This window comes from Mauremys mutica, chromosome 8, assembly GCF_020497125.1.
Source record: "Mauremys mutica isolate MM-2020 ecotype Southern chromosome 8, ASM2049712v1, whole genome shotgun sequence".
Lineage (NCBI taxonomy): Eukaryota > Metazoa > Chordata > Testudines > Geoemydidae > Mauremys > Mauremys mutica.
In genome coordinates, this window is record NC_059079.1 from 109538575 (window position 1) to 109565591 (window position 27017).

General features: G+C 58.3%; 1 protein-coding gene across 4 annotated transcripts in view; it reads left to right on the forward strand.

Annotated features, from left to right (window-relative positions):
• Positions 1-509: 509 nt before the first annotated feature.
• Positions 510-27017, forward strand: part of CPLX2 (complexin 2) — a 66060-nt gene continuing 39552 nt past the window's right edge. Inside the window, exons 1-3 of one of the 4 annotated variants that reach the window (XM_045028403.1) lie at positions 510-654; positions 10583-10681; positions 24822-24872. The gene's annotated coding sequence lies outside the window, so the exon portion shown is untranslated. Of the gene's footprint in view, positions 655-6001; positions 6023-7634; positions 7656-8219; positions 8333-10582; positions 10682-24821; positions 24873-27017 lie in introns of those variants that run through there. The other 3 variants (XM_045028406.1, XM_045028405.1, XM_045028404.1) reach the window with 3 other exon arrangements.

The following is a 27017-nucleotide window of genomic DNA, read 5'->3' on the forward strand; positions in this document are numbered from 1 at the left end:
TTTTCAAACGGGGCTGGGCTGGTTTGCTAAAAGCTCTGCTCTAGGGGGGTCTCTGGCCTGTGCTCTGAAGGGGGTCGGACCAGATGATCACCAGGGTCCCTGCTGCCTTGGGGAGCCAGGAACCTCTTCCCAAGCTGCTCCCCCGGCCGTTCCCTTTCAGAGCCTGGACAAACTTCCTGCTTGTCTGTTGAGTAGGGTGCCCGGAACAAGACGGGCTTAGGCGCCCCCCAAAGGGGGCTGTGGAGAGACCGGCAGGGGAAGGTCCCTGCTCCCCGCCCGGGGCGGGACAGTGACACCCCCGCCGGCTCTGGAGGGGGGGGCAGGAGAGACTCTGGGCTGAGCCCCCCCCCGCCCCCGTGCGCTCCGCAGGTCCCAGGGAGGGGGCGGGTCTCCCGGCAGCTCCGCGCTGAACCCGTCGCGGGCCAAACTTCCCCCAGCCCCGCGCCCCGCCCTCGGGGCTCCCGGCGCCGCCGCCCCCGCCGCGTCCAGCCGCCTCCGCTCCGCTCCCGCGCCCGGGCCGCGCTGCCCCGCGGAGGGCGGCGGTTCCCAGCGCCCCCCCTTCGCCGGGCGGGGCGCGGGTGGCACCGACTCCGGCAGCGCGCACTCCGCCCGGCGCCGCCCGCCTCCAGCGCAGCCCCCGCGCCCGGCTTCCAGGTTCGTACCGCTCTTTGTCTGCCGCCTTCCTTCCCCGCCTTCCCCGGCCCGGCCTCCTGCCGCCTAGGCCCGGCTCCGCGCCCCGGCCCCGGCCCCGGCTGCAGCACCGCGGGCGCGGACAGCTCCCTGCGCCCCGGGCGCGCCGGCCAACCCGAGCCCGGCTCCCGGCCTCTTCCGCCGCCGCAGCGGGCGCCGGGAACCGGCCTGGGGGGTCGGGTTTGGGGCCCGGCTCGGGGCTAACCCGGGGCGCAGCGGGGCGGGTTGTTCGGGGGGGGGAGCCTGGCATTCTCCCCAGGGCTCCCGGGGCGGGGGAGCTGAAACAATGGAGACGCGGGGCTCCCTTCCCCCGCCCTCTTATGTAAGCGGGGTGAAGAATAGCAACGGGAGGAGGACGGGCTGCATCCTGGGTGTGGGGGAGGTGATGCGGGATTCCCCCAGGAACCCCCCCTCCAGCCGCAGGGCAGCACCGCTGCTTCGCTCCCTCTGCAGCCAGGGCAGGGCTTGCTGACGGGCCTGCTTCCAGCGGGATGCTGAACGGGGAAAGGAGGGGAAATCCTTCTCTCTCCCTGCAGAGAGGCCTGGGGCACTGCAGAGCTGCCAGGGGACGCTCCCCCCAAAAAACCCTCCTGAAACTGCGTGCGGGCTTTGGAGGGGTGGCTCCTGCTCCCGGCAATCAAGGCAGGTGCCTGCACTGCAAGGGGGAAGGGGCCCTGGGGCTGCCCCATGGCTAAGGAGAGGAAAGTGCCTATTGCAGTTAGAAGGGGTTGCTGGCAAAGACCCTCTGACGAATGGCTCTTGCCAGGCCGAGAACAGGCAGGCCAGGATGCTCATGTCTCGCCAGCGGTGATGAGACTGTGGCCTGATCGAAAGCCGGTTGGGCTGAATGGACAGAGTCCCGCCAAAGTCAGCGTGTTTTGCACTAGGCCCTTGCACACTGGGGAAGTGCGGCTGGGGGCTCTGTACACACCTCCTGCCTTTCTACAAAGCAGGGCCCCAGTGAGCAGAGCAGTCAGTGGGAAGCGAGTCGTCCGTCCCCTGCTCCATCACACTTCTCCCATCGTTGCTTGTGTTCTTGGCACGGGCAGCTACAGCTCCTTGGCCCAGGCAGTCAGTCCTAACCACCCCCGCTGACGGACCTCGCACCTCTTACTGTAAGAGCCATCTCCACTGGCCTCGTTCTTAGGCGGTTCCCTGGTGTGCAGCCTATATTCTCCTTTCCCTCTTAGCGATTTCTCACTGACCCCGTACGCCCCCCATGGAATTCCTCTCCCTCCTTATTCAACATCTCCAGATACTACCAGACACTCCTCCTGCCCCTCTACTGTCTGCCTCCTAGCCAGGCTGCACCTGCACCTCATGAACCAGTCCATCCAAACCCCCAATCATTTCCACTGCACTTCCCCCAGTCCTCTCTGGGGAGTGAGGAGCGGGGTGCAGAGCTGGGGAGCACATTGGGAGCCATCTGCTCTTACAAGCAGGTTGTGTGAACACAAAGTGCTTTATGCAGGGTGAGCTGCCCGCCTAACGCACATGAGCAGGCCCATCGGTATCGGTGGGCTGACTTGCAAGCAGGATTCGGCTCTGGGTTTCAGAATGGGTGGCCTGGCTGGGAAGGGCATCTGAGCCTGGGTTTTTCAGAGCTATCTGCTGGAGCTTACGAGGTAGGGTGCAGGCTGTTAACTCAGGTTAAAAGAAGGAGCCACTTGCCCATCCTCCAGGACAGAGGTGCAAGTTCTCTAGGTTGGTGGGGCATCAGCCCATTCCTGCTTGCAGAACAGTGTGTGTCTGCAGAGACCAGCCCCCGAACGGTACGCCAGCAGCTGTGTCAGTGCTAAGCCCTGGCGGAATTACGTGAAGTAGTGTGTGTTGAAAGCGTGCTCAGAGTGCTGGTGCTCTGTCCATTTCTATCACCAGTAGAGCTGGGTTTGCGATGGAATCCAGGGGCTCATTTTCCTGTGTAGCAGAGGCCGGAGAAAGCTCATTGAAGACAGATTGACGCATAACAACATGTTTCAAAATCGTCGTTGGCTGGGGCTGAGTGTTTGTTTCTTCGATTGCCTTGCGCGGCAGCATTAGTATTGAAATGATCCCAACTAGACACAGCTATTAACACCTCCCAGAGGTGGATGAGAAATGCAGTTTGCACCTTAACTACGCCCCTGGTGTTGATTTGGAGCCCTTGGCAGCCACGCTGATGGAGCAGACCCAATGCTCTTTGTCAAGGATCTCTACACGGGAAAGGAAAAGAAAATGTCATCACAGTTTCAAATCATGAGAAGGCTCCGGGGAGATCAGGGCTCCCGTGTGTTAGGAAGGGTGTGCAGAGTAAGAGACAGTCCAAAGAGCGCACAGTTTAAACAGACAAAGGCAGGAGACAAATAGAGTGAAGGGACCTGACATAGCAGGTCAGTGGCAGGAGTAGAGGCCAAGTCCTCTGATCCCCCGGCCAGTGCCCAGCCAGGAGGCCAGACTGCCTCCAGGGAAGTTTATATTCTTTAGAAAGCAGCAAAAGGTTCAGGAGGAACCAGCCCCTTCAGTTCCTTGTTGCGATGTGTTATGTTGTGTTACCACTGTGAGCGCCTCAAGGCAGGGCGTGTGTCTAGCTTGATGGTTGTACAGCATCTAGCGCAGGGGTTCTCAAACTGGGGGGCGGGACCCCTCAGGGGGTCGCAAGGTTATTACATGGGAGGTTGCGAGCTGTCAGCCTCCACCCCAAATCCTGCTTTGCCGCCAGCATTTATAATGGTGTTAAATATATAAAAAAGTGTTTTTAATTTATAAGGGGGATCGCTATGTGAAAGGGGTCACCAGTACAAACGTTTGAGAACTGCTGATCTAGCGCATCTGGGCCTTTGTCCTCAGCAGGCCTCTTGGGTGCTACCATGTTGTCAGTATGAAATAAGAATGAAGGTAACCAGGAGTCCGCTGGCACCTTAAAGACTAACATCTGAAAAAATGGGTTTTTTACCCACGAAAGCTTATGTCCAAATACATTTGTTAGTCTTTAAGGTGCCCCCAGACTCCTCATTGTTTTTGCGGATTCAGACTAACATGGCTACCCCTCTGATACTTGGTAGGAATGAAGGTGTGACTCGGGATTCTTATCAGCCAGACGGATCACTTGGCTTCCTCCACTCATTTCCTAGTGTATCAGCAACACAAACCTTTTTAGGAAGAAGAAAAAAACCTCTGAGAACTTCAGGTACAAGCTGGTGTTTAAACTCAGAGTTTTCAGCACAGATGAGACGTCAGGCAAACGGAATGACTTCTCCTGGAAGTATCCTTGGGAGCAGGGTGACCAGACAGCAAAAGTGAAAAATCAGGACAAGGGGTGGGGGGTAATAGGAGCCTATATAAGAAAAAGACCCACAAATCAGGACTGTCCCTATAAAATCGGGACATCTGGTCACCCTACTTGGGAGAGACGCAGGGAGCTGAAAGGACATTTGTCCCTGCTGCTTCATGTCTCTTTTATTGGCTTTTCAAAAGTGCCCAGCGTTGGCTAACCTCTGTTCCCATTGAACACAGAGGAGCTGCACCGTTGTAGTGAGTGCCAGCAGCCGGGCCGTTGTTCAGAACATCTGCACAGTTTGGAACTTTCATTAGCCAATGGAAGCTGCCTCTGTGCTGCCCCCTTTCCTTGCTCTGTATATTCCACAACACCCTAGAGAGACTAAATCCTAGCCTGAATACCAGGCAATTCATTGCCTGGGAGTCTCTCAGATGAGACCTTAGCCCGTAGCTTTTGTCTGCTGTATGTGGCCGTTCATGATCCCAGGGCACTTTTGCATAAGACTTGCTGCTTGCCCATTGTCTTTGTCCAAATTTCATCTCCCTGACATCATTGCACCGTGAGTTTTATGGTCACTGCTCGGCCCCAGAGGTGGCTGCATTTAAGTGGTGTTGAATGTACAAAGTTTATAAAGTGCTTTGAGATCCCTCCAGACGAAAGGGGCTAGAGAAATGTGGTAGGTTCATATAAACATGCACCCTATCACAAATGCCTGTGAGAACTATTTGACACTCTCTCTGACACTCTCCATTCCAGTGGTTCTCAAACGTTTGTATTGGTGACCCCTTTCACATAGCAAGCCACTGAGTATGAACCCACTGATAAATTCAAAACACATTTTTATATATTTAACACCATTATAAATGCTGGAGGCAAAGTGGGGTTTGGGGTGGAGGCTGACAGCTCGTGACCCCCCATGTAATAACCTTGTGACCCCCTGAGGGGTCCCAACCCCCAGTTTGAGAACCCCTGCTCCATTCAGTCCCTTGACATCAATGCACGGCTGTAAATGGGGGAAGATTTCAGGCCAAGGATGGGCTGGATACAGGGCGGGCAGATGCCGTGTTTTAATTGGAAGCCGTTTCCCCAGAACTTAGCTGATCTGGGACCCTCTTTCCCACACCCGAACGCTCCAGCTGTTGTGGACCTCACAGCTGATGCCGCCACACTGGAAGAGCTTTGTTCTGCCCCCAGGGGAAGTGTTTTGTGGAGATGACTGGCATGAAAGACCCTGTGCAAAGTTTTCCTCCCTGTGTGGTTCGTTCGCCCCTTTTCCTCGCTCACATCTCCCTGAGCTGAATTTTTTTAAATGCAGAGGTTTTAAAAGACAAACACGCCCTGCTTTAAAGAGCGGTTCCCCGGGGGCGGGAAGAGGCAGCAGCCGGCAGGTCCCTAGGGACAATGAAAGGAACCTGGGAGGTAGGTAGCATCTTCTGTAGCGCTGCTACATGCACAGTAATTTGACCTCCTACAGATGAAAGTGGCGGAAGCTGCAATGGAGTCTTCTTTCCGTAACCAAATCCGTGGCTGTGCCCAGCTCGTTACCGGTGTCTCCTGCCTGTGGGAGCGGAACACCTCTTCCCTGTTCTTTAGTGCCTTTCACAGTGCGGCCGCCTAGCCATTAGAGCCATTGCTCCTCCGAAGTAGCTTTTGAAACATGGTTTCCCTCCGCTCCCTTGGGCCATTTGTTTATCTACAATTTGCTGAATCTCCCCCCTTCCCCCCTTTGGAGAGAAGACTTGGTGGCTGCATTACAGATGAATATTTCACTTCCCGGGGAACCTGGCTAACCCTGTGGAAACATCGGCCTGGCCTCCCACTCTGGGCATTTGCTGTTTCTCTGCCCTCTTTCGGCTGCTTGGAGTTGCTAAAAGCCAGTGTTTTGCCCTGGGAGATTTCTCCATAGCATTCAGGGAACCAGTTGGCGGGTGATGTCACAGTGCGTTGCCGCGGTAATGGCCGTGATGTTGCTAGGACACGGTGATGATGCGCTCTTGCAACAAAGCGATGAAGGAAGAGAGGAGCCAGCTCCGGACTGGTCCTGGAGACCCCCAAACTCCTCCCCTTTCCTTAAAGGTGACTTAAGTCCTGGCTGAAGGTGGCGGATTGCCAACCCTGGAGCCTGAGTCCCTTTGCTTGTCCCCAGTCCAGGCAGCACCAGGGCGAGGTTCACCCCCCCCCCCCATGTCCCCGGAATCTACCTCGGCTCTGCCCCGGAAGGGCCACTTCCGGGGTGAGAGGGGCAATGGGGAGAAGGGGCCAGTCAGTGGCTCCTGCAGTGATACCACTTCCATCTCGGCGTCCCCATCAGCCCCCCTCCCTCGTCCCATTCAGGGCTCCCTTCCCGGCCAAGGCCTCCCCTGTGAATGGACTCCCTGCGCTCCCCCTGTCCACACCCCTCACCATGTACCCTGACAGGCCACAGCCTCTCTTATCATCAGCTGAGGGCGACTCATTTCCATTCGCATCAGCACCTGCTGCCCCTCCCCGTCCTTTCCCCCAACAGCCAGAGTCCCACCTGGATAACCTGAGATGCTGTCTCCTCTTAAGGGACTGAGCACCATAGCTGCGGTGCCTCCAGCCCTGCCACCCCAGGGAGCATGTGAACGCAACAGCCCATAGACACCTTGGGGCTGAAAACTCTGCTCCAGGAACCACAATCCCATTTCCACTTTCCCGGTGCTAAAAAGCCCATCAGCTCTGGCAGGTGTTTCATGTGGCTCTGTCACCGTGCAGAGCAAAGGCTGCTGTGACAGTGCAGGTCCCTGGGGCCATGCAGCCCCGCTGCTCTGACCGCTCGTGGGCTGCCGCTCGGTGCTTGTGCATATTGTCACTCAGCAGAAAAGGTGCCAGTTGCTTCTGGGTCACTTACACTCCAGGGCCTAGTTCCTAGTGATCTAAGGTGCCTCCATTTTGGGGGCCCAGCCTGGGACACCACAAAGGGGCTGAGCATCTGCCCTTGGGAAATCAAGGCCCCCCCGAGGAGTCTCACATTGGGGCTGAACCATGGAGCCACCCAAATCACTGGCCACCTGTGAATGCGTAGGCCGAGGCTCCTCGCTTATCTTCCACGACTGGCTGCTGCAGACGGCCCCTTTGGTGTCTTGAGTCGCTCCACCCCCCACACCAGGGAGCCTCCCTGCAGAGAGCTCGGCCTTGCGTCATGTCACAACAAATGTCACACTGATAGGAGGAGACACAAAATGATTGCTCCAGATACCCGTGCTGAGCTGCAGTGGCTGTGCAAGCAGGAGAAATTGTCAACACCCTGATTTCAGCCTTGTGTCAACACAGCTTCCCCCCCGCACAGCCCCGGCCTATCCTCGGAGCCCCAGCTTTTAAACAGTCCCTTGGAAGAGCCTTGCTGTGTAGCAAGGGGTCCCACTCGTCCTTCGGGGTATGCCCCGTGGCCTCACCAGCTCAGGCTGAGCCGCCTCCGGCTTCACCCCATGAGCTCTGACCGGCAAGCCCAAGTGAGACAGACCCCAGTCAGAGACTGTTACACTCTTCAGGGACCTCAACAAGTATCAGCAGTGACAACAGGCAGTGGCTTCAAAGCAGAGAAGGGTTTATGAGTCAGCTGGAAGGCAGCACTGGGAGTGTAGGTTAGCTCAGAAAAATAAAGGTGAGGACAGAGTCCAGCTGGCCAAATCAGAGCAACCCGCTGCAGTCCACTTGAATGCAGGCTCCATCTTGTTGTCAGACCAAGGTGAGAGCTGCTCAGCCTCTTCCAAAAGCCCACTCTGATCCCGGTGCCCTGACACCTCCCCAGTCTGGCATCCACTCACCTTCCCTCCTGAGAGGTGGGGAAACCTCCTTCCTCTTGGTGGTTGGTTGCTAGGCATCAGCATTTGGCCCCTCATGGGTTTCATTGTCTTCTCAGATTTTCCACTGCTCTGGGTGGGCCTCCGCCAGTCCTGTAATGACCCATTCGGTCCTCCCCAGACCATCAGTGACACCCCCACGTCTCTTGCACTTCCCCACAAACAAACTCAGGCCAGGTCTACACTCAAAAGTTATTGCTCCGGGGTGTGAAAAATCCCCACCACTGAGCGCTGTAGCTGTGGACAGGCCCGTCGCCATAGCTACCGCCTCTCGGGGGGCGGGGGGGTGGCTTAGCTACCCCGACAGGAGAGCTCTCTCCACCTAGCCGCGGCAGTGTTTTAAGTGGAGACTTGCCCCGTAGCACACACAGGATTCATAAAAAGTAGTACCAAAACATTCCCATTTTGTCGCACCTGTCTCCCACTGCTTGTCACAAACTCCTCTTCTTCTTCAGCTGTCCCTCGATGCGAGGGTGATGTCTGCCAAGGGGGTTCCTTGCTGGTTTTTAATTGGCTGAGGAGGCCAATTCGTGCCCTGCAGATTTTCCCACAGAAGTGACAGGTGTGTTCTTGGAGGAGACGTAGTTGTTGGCTGGAGCGTTGTGCCCTTTCTTTCCTCCTTTGTCGCATCTCTGTCTCATGAGCATGTCTGTTGTCAAAGTGAGCTGTGGCTTGGTGTTTGGTGTGGTGCCACCGTGTTCTGTTCCACGCCGAGTCCTCCCAGTTTGTTGGGTTGATATCTCCCTTGGTACGATGTACTTTCAGTACGTCTTTGAAATGCTTCCACTGCCCTCCGCGAGCCCTTCTTCCCTGACTTAACGGAGAGAAGAGCACTTGCTTCGGGAGGCGAGTGTCAGGCCTACGTACACAGTGACCAGCCCAGCGGAGTTGGTGTTTCATGACCAGCGCTTCTACACTGCTGATGTTGGCTGCAGAGAGAATGCTGGTGTTAGTGTGTCACTCTTCCCAGCTGATCCTGAGAATCCTCCCAAGGCAGCGCTGCTGGAACCACTCCAGCCACTTGAGATGGCATCTGTAGGTTACCAGGTCTCACTCCCATAGAGAAGGGTGGGGATGACAACTGCCTTGTAAACCAGGATCTTGGTACCTGTTTGTAGACCCCTATCACTGAAGACTCGTTTGAGTGTCTTCCCATCACAAACACTGAAAGCCCTAAGGCAGTTCCCAGACAAAGAACCTCATGAAGTTGGCATTAGAGTTGGAAGGACCTATCAGGGGGTGTTTTTATTTGTTAAAAAGCAACAACATTCTTGGTATTTTTTTTAAACTAAGAGGAATGTTATTATTTAAAAAATGATGTTTAGAAAGCCAGGAAAGTCAGAGTTAATATTAAATGTCAAAGAAGCCCAAGTATTTAAAAGTCTGCAAATACATGGTTAAAACACCCAAACTGATTTAACTCTGCCCTGGGGGGACTGGGGTGAAACCCAAGGCCATCACTAAAGATTGTTTCTCTTCATCACTGAGAGAAAAGCCAGGCAGCTTTCTGGTTTTACAAATCCCTGCTCAGCCGTGTCGCCTCCTGACAGCCATCATTCCTTACACATCAGTGAGGTCCCAGGTGCCACCAGTTAGACGAGTGTAATTGAACACTGAACTAGTAATAACAGCACCTGCAATTCTCCTAGGTCCAGGCCATTAAATTAGAGCATTTAACCAGAAAAGCGCAAAGTCCATGCAGTGATGCAGCACGATTCCCAGTGCTCGCCGTGGGGGACATTTGGGCCAGGGCAGGGAGATCCCCAGTTGAGATGGGCTGCAGTAGGAGACAGTGGGACTTACAGCCAGGCAACTTAACCTAGCTTGAAACTGGTGAAGCGAACCCAGTGCCAAGCTCCCGTAGTGCAGGCACCCTTCGTAAGCGGAAGGCATGAGTCTGGAGGCGCTCTGAGAGCTGTGCTGGGGGTGCCCCTTCTCAGTGTCCTGCCCACAAGCTGTGCGAGGCGGCATCTCTTGTAACATGCAGGGTGGGGCCCGTTCCCGGAGAAAGCAGAGGGTGGGCAGAGGTGAGGTTGGTGGTGCTCTCGCTGCAAGAGCAGCCACCCTGCCACGCTGAGGACGCGCTGTCCCTTCTTCAAGGCCTCAGAGAAAGACCTTGATCCAAAACTCACCCGTTCTCCCAAGGAGTCTGAAGGGGAGCAGTGCGGGGAGGGGCTGCAGCTGTTACCGCCGGGGCCGAGACGGGAGGGCAGCCATCTGAACACAGCAGCTCCACACGTCAAAGGTTCTGCTTTCCTTTGAATGGAATCTGGACTCCGGCTTTCCCAGCTTCCTTCTATTTTGTAGACCTGCCAGGCTCTTGTCAGGGCCTTTCCCTGGCTGTAAGCTTTAACTCCAGCTTAGCAGAGTGCTCTGGGGCTCGGGACTTTCCCTCTGACAGAGGGAGAGAGAGTGGGGTGGGGGCGGGAGCTCCTGGTAGTAGATCCCTGGCATGGGGAGAGCCCAGTTCTCCATCTCCAGGAAGGCACCAATATTGACCTAGGAGAAGGAGGGGGCTCAGTATAAATGTGGGGGCCCACCCAATGCCGGGGACCTGTGCCTCGTAGCCTGAAGCAGAGAGGCTGTGGGGGGGAGCTTTGGGAAATAATGAGATGCCATCCTGAGAGAGACAGCACAAAGACGTGGGAGCCACATGTGCTCTGCAGCCTGCTGCTGCACCTGGGCTGCTTTGCACACAGGGTGAGTTATGCTCCTGCCATGGTACGGAGCTGACGGATCTGTCTCGGGGATGGGGGGTTGGGAGAAGTTGCCCAGCGCCCCTTACCCTGTCGTCCCCTTCTCTCCTCTCTAGGGCGCAGGCTGCCCCTGACATGCTCTGCCCCAGTCAGGAGGAGCCGTCGTGTTAGTGCCCCGAAGGCAAACGGACGCCTGGCTGGAGAGACAAGGAAAGGTAGGTGCAGCAGCTTCCCCAATCCCCTGTGTGATCCTCTGCGCTGCATGCACCTCTCCGGCCTGTCGCTGGCCCCTCGCTCACCCTCCCTCACCCAGCCAGCTCCTGAGCCATCCTTCTCCCTGCAAACATCTTTCCCAGCAATGAACCAACAAGCACAAATGCCAGGAAGCGAGGTGCAGTCAGCTGCCAGGGTAAGCGCAGTGCCCCGGGGGCTGGCAGGAACCGCAGAAGTGTTGCCTGCATGCAGAGCTCAGCAAGAAAACTACAAAGCGGGTGCCCCGGCTGAAATCAGTGCTGGGCCTCTGGGCTCCTAGGAAACCTGGGCTCCCTTCTCCTTCTCTCCTGGTGATGGGCAGCGGGTCTGGAACTTCACCCCAAGGCTTTACAGCAGAAGAATTAGGGTGTTTTCTATGCACACAGCACAAGGGCTGGGCAGAAACGGGGGGTTCCCCTGGACATTTTTGACTTTTCATTGAAAATCCCCAAACTGAAATATTTGGGGTCCAAAACTGCTGAAAACCAAAAATGAAACAAAAAGAAAGGGGGGAAGGGCAGTTTTCTGATACAGTCAGTGATTTGCAAGGAAAGTGACACTTGGGGGAAAAAAGATTGAATGGGAAATTTCAGGCCAGCCGTAGTGGTGGGCAGCAGTGAGGGACTGAGGGATGGCCGGATTGGATCAGACCCTGGGCTTGTCTAGCCCAGCATCCCAGCTCCCACAATGCCCAGCACTGAGAGCTGCAGAAGGTCTAAGAACCCACCCCAGCAGCGGGAAAACCTGCCCTCATTCAGGTCTCCAAGAGTTGGAGATTGACACCCCCTGAAGCAGGTGATCTAGTCACCCTGCCAGGATGTTTGTCCTGCGTTATGATACCCAAAGAACCAGCCAATCCCTTTTGGGATCTTGTTAAGTTCTTGGCCTCCAGTGAGCTCGACATTTACCTGCCTACCTCCCCCTTCCCTTGTACGTGGGTCTCCCTTTCTCCATCTAGGTATGGTACTGTGCCCATCATTGTAGTATCTGACCATCCCTCCCACGGTCCTGCTACTGCCTTTGCAAACTGTGCCATTCCTCCCGCACCATTCTGCTCCCCCATCCCCCTATACCTGGTACTTACCAGCCCCATTCCCCTGGTATGTGAGAGCACAACCCGTAGGGTATTTCCCCCTGCACCCCCAAGGGCTCTGGCCCTGCTAGCATCCCCATTTCTACAGAAGCTGAGAAGACTAAGGGCCGGGTGTTGTGTAGGCTCCTAACTTCCACTGATTCCCATAGCAGTTAGCTCCGGGCCGAGCATTGGGCCAGCCTTCCTCTCCGTGCAGCTGGCAGCCTGGCGCCAGTCCTCCTGGCAGAATTGCCACGTCTTGGCATGTGGTGGAAGCCATCCTGAGGGGGCTCTGTGCTACCTGCACTGTCCCTGGGGGACAACACTGGCAGGACATGACTTCTGGTGGCATCAAAACCAAAGTGTGTCCCAGCCCAAAGCTCAGCTCCCAGCGTCCAGCTCAGATGGTCACTCAGATTCAGAGACAGTTCTCCGATGGGGCAGGGGGGTTGGCCGGGGTAAGAGAAGCAGGGCCTGGCAGTGACCACTCCTGGCTCTGCTGGCAGTTTGCCATATGGTCCTGGGCAAGGCACTGCCTGACTTTCTGCGCCTCAGTTTCCTCACCTGCAAAAGGGGGATAATTGCAGCAGCCCTGTGAGGTTCCCGTGAGGGTGAGGCGGAAGCTGGCCAGGGCATGTGGTGGCCCCATTCCCATTTGGGTGCCCACTGGCAACCAAAATCGAGCAGGAACTGTGCATCCACCTCCCAGCAGGCAGCTTGGACAATCTCAGCCTGAGTCATTGGTAATGTTTGCAAAGCCCTTGGAGACCCTCTTGTGCAAAGCAAGGTACAGACACAAAAAGGGGTGTCAAGCAACCGAGCTGCAGGCCAGGGTGGGCCAGGTGAACCAGGCGCTTTATCCCCACCCTTCCCGAGGAGCCGTCTGGATTGTTGCTTTTCCACAAAAGCAGATCTCAAAGCCTGGCTGTTGATGTCGGTGGGTGTTTGAAGTGTCTCAGGGCTGTTTGGAGACCAGAGGGGTGGGCCGGGGGGTGGGAGAGGAGCTCTGCAGTGCGAGGTCTCCAGAGAGACCCTTTGTCTTATGCGGAGAAATAAGTAAGTGGCTCCTGGTATTCTGCTCACAGCTCCTTCCCCGACTTCTCTGCAAGGCATTGTGCATGTGTGTATGCGCCTGCCATAAATATTGATGGGCTGGCCGCGGGGCAAGTGTGCATTTCTGTACCGCATTAGGGATGTGAATGCCATAAGAACCTGCTGTGTGGGTAAGGCCAGGAGAAGCCAGGGCACTGGGGCTGAAAGCATTACGGCTCTTTAATGGAAAACGGAATTTATACCATGAGGGGGAGGGATAAGGAAAGAACCTAGAAGAAACCTGTAAAGTCAGAAGCCCATTAAGAGAATCATCTGTACCTGCAGCAATTCCAGATCCACAGCCTGAGCTTTGCAGGGAATTTCAGAGAGAAATATCTGCTCAAAGAACCCACTTCCTGTGCAGCAAAGGCCAGGCAGGAAAAATACAGAGGGGCTGCAGTCTTATCTGTTTAATAATGCATGGCACAGACAGGCAAGGCGCATGCTGCTCTGTAAAAGCCATGAGGACAAGAAGTCTCCCCCCCTCCAATAGATTCCAGCCACGCACATCACAGGGCAATCTAGGTGTGTGTGCCAGTCAAACCGAGGTCACATCCTAGGGTTGGCACCGATATGGCTGATCCCCCTGGAGCAGTGTGCAGAGGTCCCTGGTGACACTCGCCTTTACCCCGCAAGGAAGGAGTTTGCAAAGGGGTGATGCCAGGCAGGCAGAAATCTCCCATTTCTATGGTGTGGGGACAGCCCAGAGCATATGCAGCAAATCCAAGGGAATCAATTACACAGCGATTACAGGTGACGGAGCAATGACAGGGTTTGCTTCACTGATCACCATGGAACCTGCCCATGGGTTTCAAGGAGAAAAAGTATTAATAATACAGAGTATTAATGAGAATAATGATTCTTAATTTCATGTGTATATGACAGCAGCACTCAGCTACTCCAGTCAGGTCAGAGCCGTATTGTGCTGGGTGCTGTGCAAAGGGAGATAGAGACCCGGGCTCTGCCCCAGCGAGTTACAGTGTAAGGATAACACCACTACCTTCCACCTGGGGTCAGTGACAGGTGGTGTTAATGAGCAGCACTATTGTGGTAGGGCCCAGCAGCCCCAGTCAGGGAGCAGGGTCTCACGGTGCCGGGCGCTGCACATCCACAGATCCAGGAGCCCCTGCCCCAAGGAGCTTCCACCTAAGGATCAAAGGAGAGACAACAGGTCGATCTAGGATTGGAGGCGCGTAAGGGAATAGTGAGACGACGAGCAGCAGGCACAGTGCACCAGCTGCCAAACCACTGACCGTGGTTTGCAGGCATCACAACAGAAGAGCGTGTGATAGGGTTGCCAATCCTCCAGGATTGGGCTGGAGTCTCCAGGAATTAATCTAATTAAAGATTATGTCATGTGATTAAATCTCCAGGAATATGTCCAACCAAAATTGGCAACCCTAGTGTGTGATTGCCCATGGCCGGGTATTATTGTATACATGGGGAATCAAAGGCATAGAGGTCATGTGACTCACTCCAGGTCGCAGGCGTGAAAGGGAGAGCTGGGAATAGAACCCAGGAGTCCTGACTTCCACTTCTCTGTTCTAATGGTGTCATGGAACAAAGCCTGATCTAAAAAGCAAACGAGTGTTTGTGTCTGATCAACCCTTCAGGGCCTCACTGCAGATAGATGGTGTCGCTGGTGACCCCAGACACCAAATATCCCAGAGGCCAAAGCAGCTTCCTCCTGCTGCTATCGGTGTCGCAACCCGAGGAGGCATAGTCAGGGGAGCAGAACTGAGTGGCTCTGAAAAGGGGAATGAAATATGGACCCCTCCAAGGGCTGTAAATCTACACCCCGTGCCTGGGCTTCCCAGGAGATGTTTGGTGCTTCCTGCTTCCAGTTGGGCTGTGACTCCCCGAAGGGCAGGCCTGGGTATGTCAGACCTTCTGACGAACCTGAACTCACACAGTGCAGGGAGGAAACCTGCCCCCAAACGCTGCACGGATTCATAGACTCCAGGCCAGAAGGGACCAGCCTGAGCATCCAGCCCCACCTCCTGCACAGCTCAGGCCGGAGACCCTGCCCCAGGGGTGGCGAGCCCTCTGCTTTAGCATCAGTTCAGAAAATGGGCCAGCAGCAGCAGCAGGGTGGCAAGGTTCTCCCGAAAGGAAGGACCTGCATGCCCATTTCGGCTGCGGCAGGATTGTCCGAATCGCCCGTGTTGACCAGTTCTTTTCCCCGCTACCCAGGATGCGCAGGTTCTGGAGCTGAAGAAGTATGTGGTTTAAGGATCAGTTGACTGAAACAGGTGCTCGCCTTAACTACATTGTAACCAAGCTATTCATTGTTTATTGTGTAAACACTTTCCTGCCTAGCACTAAGATTCATTTGCTAACCCAGTTGTTTACCTGGTTGGAGGGTTGACCAGGTTGTTCACCTGATCAGGTCGCTGGCTCAGCTTTTCACCTGGCTGTTCGCTTTCCTTTCCAGGCAAATCAGGCATCTTTTCACGTGTCCCAACACCTGAAATATCCATTCTACACAGTACAGCCCAGGCTGGCCGAGTCTGACAAATGGCCTCTACAGGTGTCTGACATGCCCAGCACCGTGTGCAAACACAACTCGGCTCTGGCTCCGGCTGGGATGTCACTCCACAAAATCTCTATTAGAGTCAATTACGTTGCTGCTGCTGCCACGTCTCTGTCTCTCACTGACAAATCACCGGCTCAGACTGAAACAGAGCAGCTGGGTGATTCTTTATTACCCCTAACCAGGAATTAAGCTGGTGATCTCCCATGCCTGCTCACCCCTCGCAAGGGTGCCCCTCCCTTCCCGCAGCAGCTTCTCCTATGTCTCAGAAACGGAAACACACAGACCCGGAATCAGCCAAACAATCGTCCAGGCTGTTCCGACAACGATTTACAAACAGTGCCTGCGAACAGCATCTCAGGAAACACACACCAATAATGGCACAGGGTGCCATATGGTGCCGCTGCTCTCCCTGTGGCCTGATCTTCTTATGCCATAGCCCAGCAGCAATGAGCCGTGCAGCAGAAAACCCGAGCCGACTGCCAGCACAGGCACCTGGGGCGAGAGAAACATGACTCCAGGGAAGGGGGAGCCCAGCCCAGCGCCCAGGAGCACTTTGGGAAACAGGCACTGGCAGCAAAGCAAAGGCGGAGGGTGGGTTGTGTCTTTCCACGGTGACAGACATTTGCTATTGCTGATAATTGGGGGCAGGTCTCTGGCCGGTGCCGTCCGGGAGGTCAGATGCAGCACAATGCTCCCCTCTGGCCTTGGAATCTATGAAGTGGGCAACGGCCAAGTTAAAAACCAGCAGCCAGTTCCTGCCACCAGCCTGAGCAGCACCCAGCAGAAAGCAGCTAGCGGGGCCGGGCCTGGCTCCGTATATTACACTGCTGTCCCTGCCAAACCCCGGTCCTAAAGTGGGACCTGCAGGAATGCAGGAATCTGCCCAGGTGGCTAGATGGCAGGATGGGGCTCTCTGTACTGAGATCAGTGAGATCTTTGCCTGGGAGGAAGGGCCCTCGGGGTTCGGCCTGGCTGGCAGAGAGACCTGGGTTGAGCCGTTTTAAACAGTGAAGTGAGGTCCCAGTCCAAGCTCTGTGCTCTTGCCGCTGGCACAGCGGGTCTCCCCCAGCAGCACCATTTTGCTTTCACCTCTCATCAACCCTCTCTGCGTACTCACACGCAGGGCCCAGCCAGAGCGTAATTTGTGCCAGAGCTTGGCAGGGCTGAGCTCCGGAGCTTCTAAACTCAGCAGTTCAGAGGCCCAGCACCTCCGAGCCTGGCGGTTCAGAGACCCGGAACCTCCAGGCCTGGCGGTTCAGAGCCCCGGCACCTCCGGGCCTGGCGGTTCAGAGCCTTGGCACCTCCGGGCCTGGCGGTTCAGAGCCCCGGCACCTCCGGGCCTGGCGGTTCAGAGCCCCGGCACCTCCGGGCCTGGCGGTTCAGAGCCCCGGCACCTCCGGGCCTGGCGGTTCAGAGCCCCGTTACCTCCGGGCCTGGCCGTTCAGAGCCCTGGCACCTCCGGGCCTGGCGGTTCAGAGCCCCGGTACCTCTGAGCCTGGCGGTTCAGAGCCCCGTTACCTCCGGGCCTGGCCGTTCAGAGCCCTGGCACCTCCGGGCCTGGCGGTTCAGAGCCCCGTTACCTCCGGGCCTGGCCGTTCAGAGCCCGGCACCTCCGGGCCTGGCGGTTCAGAGCCCCGGCACCTCCGGGCCTGGCGGTTCAGAGCCCCGGCACCTCCGGGCCTGGCCGTTCAGAGCCCCGGCACCTCCGGGCCTGGCCGTTCAGAGCCCCGTTACCTCCGGGCCTGGCCGTTCAGAGCCCTGGCACCTCCGGGCCTGGCGGTTCAGAGCCCCGTTACCTCCGGGCCTGGCCGTTCAGAGCCCCGGCACCTCCGGGCCTGGCGGTTCAGAGCCCCGTTACCTCCGGGCCTGGCCGTTCAGAGCCCGGCACCTCCGGGCCTGGCGGTTCAGAGCCCCGACACCTCCGGGCCTGGCGGTTCAGAGCCCCGGTACCTCTGAGCCTGGCGGTTCAGAGCCCCGTTACCTCCGGGCCTGGCCGTTCAGAGCCCCGGCACCTCCGGGCCTGGCGGTTCAGAGCCCCGTTACCTCCGGGCCTGGCGGTTCAGAGCCCGGCACCTCCGGGCCTGGCGGTTCAGAGCCCCGGCACCTCCAGGCCTGGCCGTTCAGAGCCCCATTACCTCCGGGCCTGGCCATTCAGAGCCCCGTTACCTCCGGGCCTGGCGGTTCAGAGCCCGGCACCTCCGGGCCTGGCGGTTCAGAGCCCCGGCACCTCCGGGCCTGGCGGTTCAGAGCCCCGGCACCTCCGGGCCTGGCCGTTCAGAGCCCGGCACCTCCGGGCCTGGCCGTTCAGAGCCCCGGCACCTCCGGGCCTGGCGGTTCAGAGCCCGGCACCTCCGGGCCTGGCGGTTCAGAGACCCGGCACCTCTGGCCCTGGCCGTTCAGAGTCCCGGCACCTCCAGGCCTGGCGGTTCAGAGCCTCGGCACCTCCGGGCCTGGCGGTTCAGAGCCCCGGCACCTCCGGGCCTGGCGGTTCAGAGCCCCGGCACCTCCGGGCCTGGCGGTTCAGAGCCCCGGTACCTCCGGGCCTGGCGGTTCAGAGCCCCGGTACCTCCGGGCCTGGCCGTTCAGAGCCCTGGCACCTCCGGGCCTGGCGGTTCAGAGCCCCGGCACCTCCGGGCCTGGCGGTTCAGAGCCCCGGTACCTCCGAGCCTGGCGGTTCAGAGCCCCGTTACCTCCGGGCCTGGCCGTTCAGAGCCCCGGCACCTCCGGGCCTGGCCGTTCAGAGCCCCGGCACCTCCGGGCCTGGCCGTTCAGAGCCCCGGCACCTCTGGCCTTGCTGCATCAGTTATGAATGTAAAAACATTGCTTGAGCCCCGGCACGTAAATGTTTGGGCCCCGGCACCTGTTTCATTACAAATGAAGGCCTGGGCCCTGCACTGGCACACCTGCGGGGAAGGGCCGTGCCTGCGTCGAACAGTCTGTTCCCATTCGAAACCGGAGAATAACCAAGCCTGGGGAAACGTTTTCTCTTGGGGACGCGTTAGCGATTCCAGGGATTAGCATCACATGACTAGTGCCCGCTGCATTCTAGGTTGGCTGTGAGCGTTTCCTGTCTACCCAGGCCCAGCAGGAGGGACTGTAGGGAATGGGTTGGGGCGCTCCCTGTCCCATCCTTTCCCAGCAGGAGGTGCTGTGCAGGCAACATGGGACCATGGCCAAGCGGGATGCCCTGAGCCTGCCTGTTGGTTATGCTGATTCACTCTGATCTGACTGGGCACTCAAATGGGTGGAGATCCTGTGGGTCAGGCTCACTGAGGGGTTAAACCTCCTCCACCCCCAAGGCCCCACGCTCCTTCCCAGCTCTTCTGGAGGGAGGAGGTTCTTGCAGCTAGGGGAGGCGGGGAGCTGCCCTTGCTACAAGGGAGCAGGCCAGTGAGAGGCGCCCAGGCTGTGCCCTGCAGCCATTGAGCTGTGTTTATTAAAGCCAAGCTCTGCCCACCCCTTCGAGCCGGGGATGCCTGCTCAGAAAATCACCCTCATGGGAAGGGGCTGCCACCAGGGAGCCTGCTGCTTCCATCACTGAACCCCCAAATCACCCCCCGCCCGCCCAGCTCTGCTTCTGGGACTCGCATCCCACAGCTGCCCTGGGGCTAACTGGGGCACCTTCCTCGTTGCCCAGGCGTCAGGGTCACGAGGGAGTCCTTCTCCTGGGTCATGGAGCAGTCCCGGAACGGGGGGAGCAGCCAGGCACTCCCCAGAGCCATGGGGCATAGGGACCTGGCCTCCTGGAGGTGAGACGCAACCCAGAGGGGCTTGCTTGTAGGATTTCACACTACGTCTGCCCACGGAGTCCCGCACGGAGACCAGGGCCTGCTGCTGCCCCAGGTAACAGGTCAGGCCCATGGGTCTGTCAGGGAAACAGGTCCCTGGTTTACTGGGTCAGTTAGAAAACAAGGAAACTGCTCCTTTGGGCCCAACGGGGACCGGCCCCATGGCGGGCAGGGGGTGGTGGGAGGAGGCAGGGAGCACTTCCCTCAGGGGCTGCCCTCAAGAACACGGGGGCTGGCGGGGCTGGCGGCAGGCGGGGTGCAGCTTGACCCATCGCTCCTGGAACGTCCCTAGCACTGGAACGGGAGTGTGGGTGGCACCTCGTTAAGGTGCAGAGACGTGCTCCCCAGCAGTGCCAGGGCACTAGCTAGCCAGGCTCCCATCACCCCTCTCGCCCCTGGTGATGGCCCCTCTATTCACATGAGCAGGGCCTGCCCTGGCACCGCCCAGGCTGCACCTGCCCAGTGCCGTTCACTCGGCTTGTCAGTCCGGCCCCTCTCCCCAGCACCAGAGTCACCCGAGGAATCTGAAGAACCCCGGTGTCCTGCTGCCTATCCCGCTTTTCTCTTTTCCCCCATGTCCAGGGGCTCTTCTCCCACCTAGTCCACCTTGGGGCTGCCTTGAGGGGAACCTGGGGACCAATGGCCAGCTCCCCCTCCGTTGCCTTTGGCATCACCCCATACCCCTGCCCTGTTCCCCTCAGCAGGATCTGGATCCCGTCAGTGGCACTGCAGAGGTACAGCATTCAGGAAGTAATTTGAACTCATTTGTGTGCAGAGCCAGAGAATGACAGAGGGAGGGGAGGGGAGCTTCTGCACTGGGAAATTGGCCAATCAGTCTTCTGCTGGTAACAATGGTGGAGACAGGGGTGTAGAAAGAGCTCTTGTAACTGGAGCCAACAACAGGGAAGTGAAACTCCCTGCACCCTGTCTACACTACAGCCTCCCCCACCGCTGCCACTGGGAAGCTGTTCACAGTTCAGAGTTACTGGGGAGACCGGTCCATGCAGTGTCTCCTCCAGCAAGCCAAGGAGAGTCAAGCAGCAGGTTGGTATTGGCTAGTGACGCACCTCATTATACAGAGGACTGCAATTCCTGGTGGCCAATGGACAATTTGTGCATAAAATAATTTACACATGTGCCCTAGTGTATTCTGGGTAATAATAGCCACATACTTGGGAAATCTGGTTGCCCTGGTTGCCTGTGTTTACTTTGCAAGCCGGCAAACATCCTTGGGAAGGAAAAGCATGTGCTGGAACAGCTGTGGTTGGCTGGAAGGCAGTTAGGTGCTGACAACTTGTGAATTGCTGTTCCCTCTGCATGGGGAGAGCGCTGCTCCCTGCAGCCAGCTGTCTGTAGGTTTGGGGGCTGTGTGGAGGTGGTGAGTAGCTACAGCAAGTTCTGGATAACAAGATTCTTGGTTTCTGTGCCCAGCTCAGCCCAGGAGTTGTGTGTGAATTGGGATACGCCACTTATACTTTCTGAATTTGTTTCCCTATCTGCAATGTGGGGGACAGAAATCCCTTGGCTGCCTTTGGGAAGCTACTTCATGTCATTACTGCTGCTCTTTTAATTGCTCACACGCTGCAGCTTTGTCGTGCACTCAGCTGCTGTTGTCGGAGCTTCCAGTCCACTAGGTTTGGGTTAATCTCAAGCATTGCAGTGGATTTGGTTTGTGCTAAGAACAGGAGAGTAAAACTTTGAATGGGGACTCGTGGGGCAAAGCAAAGAGGAATAAAACGGGCCCATCTGAGATGAGGTAATGATTGCTGCGAGTGCTGGCCTTCCTGGGGCCGGGTGCACGCTGCAGAGCGGGCTGGAGTGGGAAAGCCGCAGGCATCCGCACAGGTGTGGGCCAGGGGGCAGTCCTAGCACTGGGATGGGGGGAGGCTGCACGTTGGGACCTAGGGGTGTGGGCAGAGTTGGGTTTGGGATGCCCAGTACTGGAATAGCGGGGAGCTGTGGGCCAGGAGGGCATCAGCCGAGCTGTATGTTGGGAACCCAGGGCTGGAACAGCAGGGGGCTGCGGCTTGGGATTGAGAGGCCCCAACCGGGCTGTATGTTGGGAACCCAGGGCTGGAATAGCAGGGGGTCAGGGTCCAGTGGAGGCAGCTTGCATGGGGTGCTAGTTTGTGACTCAGCCACCTCAGTCCTCTGCATGTTCCAGGAACAGTAAAATCCCTTCCCTGCCTCCCATCCCCCTCTTGTAAAGGCTGTGCAGTGTTGCTTTTAGCAGCACTCATGGGCATTGCAAGCCCTGCTGAGCTCCCCCAGACCAAGGCCTTTCCCCCAGTCTTCAGGGTGTGCAGGCCCCCCTCTCCCTGCGGCCTGCGCTGCAAAGGAGTTTGTGTTAGAAGACAGGCTCTTCTGCATGCTAAGTCTGGAGTTTGCTCTCTTTACGGCCCCATGGAGTGCTTTGGTGTTCCAAAACCGATGCTGCTGTCTGATGCGTGTGTGTTTGTGTGTGCGCGCACAAGAGGGTAGCTGTTTGTTTCCCTGAAGATGAGCACGCTCAGATGGGCAGTGCGTGCATGAACACCTGTTCATAGGAGGGTGCTTGTGTGGTCTACGCTTTTGTGCAGTTGGAAGCTTGGGCAGGTGCCCTGGTGGCTGAGTGCCAGGCTGGAGGGGTGGCAGAGGTGCCCTGCGGGTGTTCCCCAGATTCACCCGCTGGGGAATGAAACTCGCCTTTCCCTGTTTGTGCTGGCAGGAGAATGGGCTGCACTGGAGACGGGTGGGGGCCAAGCCTGAGCACCAGCCTCCAGGAGAATAAAAGCAGATCGGCCTCCGGGGAGAGGGGGGGCAGTTAACCTCCAGGGGGCTGCACTGGGTTTGCAGCGTGTGTTCTGGTGCATCGGGGGCATGCTGGGTTTCCTCCCCAGCTGGATGAGGGGACAGTACAACGATGGCTTCTCTAGTGCCTGGGCTCAGAACAGGTGACCAGTTGCTCGCTCCGAGTGCAAGGAAAGGCTCCGACGCCCCATGAAGAGGGCCGGGGGTTGGAGGTCAGGTGGGAGCTCTGGGCGATCCCCTGCACAGCTGCACACCTCACCCAAGGAGCTCGAGAGCCTCCTTGAAGAAGGAACCGGTGTCACACCTAGGTGTCCGCAGCCACAGCTGTGGCGTTCCCTGGTGGCTACCAGAGGCCCAGGCCATACGGGGGGGCGGGGAGGGGAGGCTGAGGTTGATGCAGAGCAGCTGGGGGTGGGCAGGCAGCCTGTCCTAGCAACGCTGTTCCAGTTTGCAGACAGAAGTCACCGCAGTCCCCAGGCCGCCAGCTTGCACCGGCACTCAGACCCAGGCACTGATCAGTGAAGCCCCCACACACCCCCTCACCCAGTGGGGTGCTGGGGCCAGGCTAACACCCAGCAGCTGCTCACCCACCGAGCCTGGCAAATGCTCTGAAAGCTGTCGGGCCAGGCTCTGCTCCCAGCCGCTCCAGCGTCACTCCACTCCCACTCCCCAGACACCAGGGGAGTGACGTGGGGTTTCCAAGACTTGTCCCCTGGCATTTCCCAGGACACGGGTGAGGTGCCTCCAGGCTTGGTGGCAAACCTCCAGGCTTGGTGGCAAAACCCCTGATGCTCTCAATGGCCCAGACCCACCCATCTGCCAAGGGGTCAGCATGGCCCTCGTCACTGGGCTTGCTAGCCACGGCGCTCCCTGCCGCTGCGTGCTGAGGATGCCTGGGCTGCCGCATCTCTCCAGCAGCAGGATGGGGGAATCCTCCTTTGATGGAGCCGGTGTTTGCTCTGCTCAGCAGGTGCTGGCTTGGTTTTGTTTACAAGGCGGGTTACGCATTTTAAACAGCCTCATCCAAAACCCAGTTACCTCCAGAAGACAAGCTGCTAAAAGTGGCGTCAGTGGCTGTGTGGAAATCTCCTTGCACCGCGGCCTGGGGAAAACCGACACAACAAAGCCTCTGTAAATGGAGTTACCCGCTTTTAAGCCTCTTACAGCTGAGGAGGGCTGATCGGTACTTTCTGCAGCGGCTGGCAGGGCGGTGGGGGGATAACTAACTGCCCTGCGCTAATGCTGCGGCAGGCCTGGAGTTCAGCTGCAGCGTAGCCAGGTTGAATTGTTCTCTGTTACATGCTGCCTCCTGCTGCCCCCCCCCCCCAGCACTCCGCTCTCTGGGGAGGGCCGGTTTGGGCAGTTTGTGGCTCTTGCTGGCCTTGGTGATGCCAGACCATTCCCCTGTTCCTCCACCGCAATCCTAGGTCAAGCCGCACCTGCCTGCTCCCTGGACCGTCCTGGGCCGCCTCGCTCTGCGCCGTCTGGACGGCTGGGCCCCCCGGCTCCTCTGTTGCTGTGAGCAAAGCTCGGGGTGCGGGGAGGTGGGGGGCTAGGGGCAGGACAGGGGCTGGCTGCTGACCTCATCCTCGCGGGGCTCCCCAGAGTGCTGCTGGTGCTCAGCTCCTCAGTGCTGCGGTGGGGTGTTTTCCCCAGAGGCTGCTCTGAGACCGTCTCCCGCAGGCCGCTCAGACAAGCGCTGGCTGTTACCACCCTGCACCGGTTCCTGCCGAGGGGACCTGAAGTGCACGTCTGCTGCCCGTGAGCGGGGGGGCAGCCAGGCAGTGAGCGGGGACTCACTGCTGCGTTTGCAGAGGTCTCTTTGGACGCTGCTGACTAGCAACCTCTGAACATGGTGTCCTGGGGCCAGATTCTCCAGGGTCGTTCGGTGCCTAAAAAATCAGGTAGGCGCCTAGCTACATCTTCAGGTGCCTAAAGCTCTTGGGCACTGATCAGTTGAGCTCTCCCAGGCCAAAGGGGGCCAAGCCTGCTCCTGACTTGCAGGGCAATCCAGGGGCTGCAGGAAAGGGCCTTGGCGTCTGGTAGGCTGCGCTCGTCCCTCTTCGGGCGTATTAAACGCAGAAGGCTCTGCACCCCAGCCAGTATTCAAAGAACACCTCAAGAACATTCCCAGTTCGTCACAGGGGGAACTGACGGGGTTGGTCACTGAGGACTTGTCAGGCCGTTACGTTGGGAAGGGGAGTAGCCAGTCAGCTGGATTGTCAGCATCAGGGCAGCCTTCCAGGGCCTGGCCCTGCTCCCTAGTGACCCTGTTTGTCACTGAGCTGGGACCGTGCTCACTCCTAGGGCCGTGACACTGGTTTCCCCCAGCTCCTTCTGCCTGCTGGTGCTGGAGGAGTCGCTGTGCTGGTTGGCCTGAGAGACCATGTCCCTGTGGAAGCCAGGAGCGGGGGGGGGCAGGGCGAGGGGGTGTCTCTCATCCTCCAGAACAGGGCTGAGGAAAATGTAAGAGGAAGCTCATGAATATGCATGAGAAAGTTTACATCCGCTTGCTCTTCTAAGCTGTTCTGGGTCGGGCCCATCCCCTGGGTATCTGAGCCCCCTGGTACAGTCACTTTCCCTGAACTCTCCTGCCATTGAGCTTCACAGGTCGTCTGAGAGCCAGTCTCTAACCACTGGGGGTTGGGAGGAGACCTGCTTGGGGGCAGATCCCCCATCTTCCCCCGCAGGGTCCCTACACCTTCCTCTGGGATACTCAGGCAGGCGGCCCTCGGGTCTGTGATCCCAACACCTAGGAGCCCCCTTCCCCCTCCTGAGCACGGCTTGTCTTTGGATTGTCACACTCGTCTCTGTTCTCTCCCCAGGCTCTGCCGCCCGGCCCCAGCCCCAGCCCCAGCCCCAGGGTGGAGATCAAGGTAAGCACCAAACCTCCCCTTCCGGCTTCACTTCCCAGAGGCTGCGCTGGCCCACTACGGCCCATATCCCCCCTTCCACCCAGGAACTCCCAGGGAAAGCCTCAGGCCCTGGTTATTACCGTATCACCGGGAACAAACTCGGTGTGCTGTGATCGACCGGCCCACCCTGACCCCAGGTATTCTCGTGGGATTGGTTGGACCCCGCGATATTGCCCTGGGCCTCCCCTCGGCCTGAGAGGTCCTGTGAGCTGGTGGTGCTGAGCTGAACTCCTGTGGAGGGCTCTGGCCCGGTGCGTGTTGCGGAGCGTTTCGGGTCTGGACAGAGGGCCCAGGCGGGGTGGCTTTGCTGACGTGTCACTGGGGGTGGGGGGAGCTGGGGCCGGACGCCTGGGGCGCTTTGTCTCACGCTGGCCCCATGTGGATAAAATGGGGCAAGGCAGCTAGACGGTGGTGGTGCATTCGAGCTTCTGTTAGAAGAGCTGTAGTGCCGTGTCCTGCAGGGAGCTGCAAAGAAACTGAAATCAGTCAATAAACCCGACTTTCTCCTGGGCTCTGCCCGCCTAGATCCATTCTGCCGCCAGCGGCTGGGGAGGTTCGGCTCAGCGTGCTTTGACTTCTGACCTCGTTGCTCATTTGATAGCAGCAGCTAAAGCACTGGGGCCTTTTCTAAGCCGTTGCTATATTGACCGGGCATTAATGTGCCTCTTCACTCAGCTCTAGTGCTTTGGGGGCGTTGCTGAAAGGGTGGGGGCAGCACACAGGGGCTCAGTCTGTCCCCTCTTCCCCCGCTCTTGTTCCATGTGCAGAATTTCGTGCGATGAGCCCCCAGGTGTGCAAGGGAGACGCCCCCTTCGGAAGAGGCTCCCCGAGGCGGGTGGTGGAGCGCTGGGGCTGTTGATCTGTCCTCAGAACAACTTCCCCCTCCCCCTTGCAACGTGCTGCAAAGCCCAGATGGAAGATCTGGCTGGGGAAACCCTTTCCTCCCCTGCCGAAGGGTTCCCCACACGCCATCGGCTGCTCTCGGCTGGCCCTGGCTCGCCGCAGGCCGTGATGGGACTTGTGCAGCAGGCGCAGGGTTGGTGTATCAGGGCAGGTTCCTAACACACTCGTCGTCTCCTGGCGTTCGTGAGTGGTGCTTTGGGCAGCGAGTTCTGGAGCCGAGCCTACCGGGCACTGCGGGTACCACGAGCCGAGGGAACTCAGCCTTCCTGCACTGAGTAGGTGGCCGCTGACCCAGCCAGCCAAGAGGTGGCACATGGGGATGGCACTGCCCGGGCCTGAGTCTGGTTCGACGGGCCCCAGCACCTGGCCAGGCTGGGAGGTGCTGTAGTGCCTCGGGGTGTGAAAGCACCTAATGAGCTCAGAGGTTTCTGAGCCGCAAAGGCTTAAGGACCCAGCCCAGGAACAAAGGAGGCGCTTGTCAGGCGCTGATAGATGGGCTCTTTCATCCCCCCGGCTGTCACACTTATCTGTAATGAATTTCCACTCGGCTGGATTATTTTTAATACAATAGGCAGCAATGTCTCTCTCCCGCCCACCGCCCAGCTGCTGGGGGAGCCGGATCGGAGCCTGCAGCAGTGCCGGCAGTGAGGTCACGGAGAGAGGTCCCCGCACGCACCGCAGCGGCACCGTTGAACCGCACAGCCAGGGCGGCTGGGAGAGCTGGGGGCCGGGGATGGTTGGAACGGTTGGTCTCTGAGGCTGTCGGGGAGGGTGGTGACTGTGCCGGGGACCTGGAGAAGCCGTGCCAGGGCCAGCAAGGAGACAGGGGACTAGCTCAGCCTGGGGAGCGAGTGCGCGGGGACCTGGGCTCCAGTCCTCATTTGCTTACCACCATCCCAGGCAGCGGCAGCTGGAACGGGATCAAACCAGAGCTCGTCCCGACAGGGCATCCCCGGCTCCAGCATGCCGGGTGCGAGGCTCTTGTCCGGCAGGGAAAGGAGACAAGGGCCGTGGGCTTCGGCCTGCAGTGACAGAGAACTGGATCTTCGGCAGACAAAGCCTGTTCTGCTGGGGCAGAATAGAGCCATTTCCTGGGGTCCCTGCTAACCCGCAGCCCCTGCAGGGAGTGAGGGGCTTGTTCCTTGCAATGGGGTCACCCTGCATCTCTCCAGGGTGGATTCACTTGTTGCCGGGTTGCCCACA